Here is a 1,717-nt window from a genome sequence, read left to right as displayed (position 1 = left end):
AAAAACAGTATCATAGCTATTAAACTATGTCTTGTTATAGTTTTAAATCTGTATTTAACCTCAGAATGATCTCAAAGTAAATAGAGGTGATTTTGTGGTGGCTGTCAAGTCAATTCAAGTCACCTTTATGTCAAGTCACTCCTTGCTTCCGGCTTCGCTACCATTCGGACGTTCTTGCTTACTGCTCTGCGCTTTGCTCCCTATTTCTGTACTTTTCTCAGATTTTTCTAAGATTTTTACTTCAGCAGATCAGCACAGTGCTCAAACAACACATTTTTGACACAGACACTAAAACTAAAAACTCTTGGGACTGGAATAATACTACAAAAAAGGGCAATTTTAACCTCCCACTGCCAGAAGCTTACATTCCGGAGACGGGAAAACACAGCTGTCTACATTCAAACAGACGAGAGAGAAAATGCCTCCTGTTGAATCTACTTGTTGCATGAACTGCCTCAAACTATTACAAAGGATTGCGGTTCTTGAAACAAAGTTACTTGCTGGACTTCCAAAACAGGCAGAACACTCGGCAGACCATCATCATGGACCCCCTCAGCATACAGCTGGTGAGTCCCATGAATCTAGTGAATCTCAACAGTTTATACCAGGTTTCACAAGTTCACGCTTACATATAATTAGCTGAAGTATGGTAATGCATATTTGGCGTGCTGTCCGGGGAAGGGCTTCGAGCTCGGGAATGGCCCGAACCTAGAGTACCCACCCCCCGTATAAGTGTAGTATGAACTCCAAGTGAGGAGATGGGGCGTAGGAGGGATGCGTATAAACCATCAATGGATAGAGGTAAGTCAGCTGATGGACCCCCTCAGCATACAGCTGGTGAGTCCCATGAATCTAGTGAATCTCAACAGTTTATACCAGGTTTCACAAGTTCACGCTTACATATAATTAGCTGAAGTATGGTAATGCATATTTGGCGTGCTGTCCGGGGGAGGGCTTCGAGCTCGGGAATGGCCCGAACCTAGAGTACCCACCCCCTGTATAAGTGTAGTATGAACTCCAAGTGAGGAGATGGGGGCGTAGGAGGGATGCGTATAAACCATCAATGGATAGAGGTAAGTCAGCTGTATTTATATCATGGTGTTGATTAACTTGAGTGCGCTCCACCTGTGTTAATTAGGCTAAGTATCTGACGCGCTCCTCCCGAACCTTGTTAATAAAACATCATTTCACGAGTTCACGCTTGCATATAATTAGCTAAAGTATGGTAATGCATATTTGGCATGCTGTCCGGGGAAGGGCTCCGAGCTCAGGAATGGCCCAAACCTAGAGTACCCCCCAAAAAGCAATTGAGCAAAGATCAGCTACCAGACTGAGAACCCCTCCAAAATAAGCACTGAGAACTGGCGGGGGGCTGATGTTTTGAGAAGTCGCCTGGTTGGCAAGCTGGAAGAGCCTACACACTCAGGTGAGAGCGACTTATGCGTTGGAAGGGTAGGCCCTACCAGCTGCTGGTATTGGACTACGTGGTTTGGGGTGCCCGGTCGGGAGGGCTCGAGCCGATGCTCAACGGGAGCTCACAGCGTTGGAACGAGTGAGCCCTACTGGCCGATGGGGGAGGAGCAGCGTGATTGTATAGCCCTACCAGCGACTATTCCAGTCGAGGAGGTTGCCTCAGAATAGCTCACGGTGTCAGCATATGGGCCCTACTGGCTGACAGGCCCCTGCTAATCAGTGGGCAGAGGGCAAAATGGCTGAC

The sequence above is a fragment of the Sinocyclocheilus grahami genome, unplaced genomic scaffold (genome assembly GCF_001515645.1).
Source record: "Sinocyclocheilus grahami isolate Dianchi unplaced genomic scaffold, SAMN03320097.WGS_v1.1 scaffold2210.1, whole genome shotgun sequence".
NCBI classification, from domain to species: domain Eukaryota; kingdom Metazoa; phylum Chordata; class Actinopteri; order Cypriniformes; family Cyprinidae; genus Sinocyclocheilus; species Sinocyclocheilus grahami.
This window is presented reverse-complemented; position numbering follows the sequence as displayed.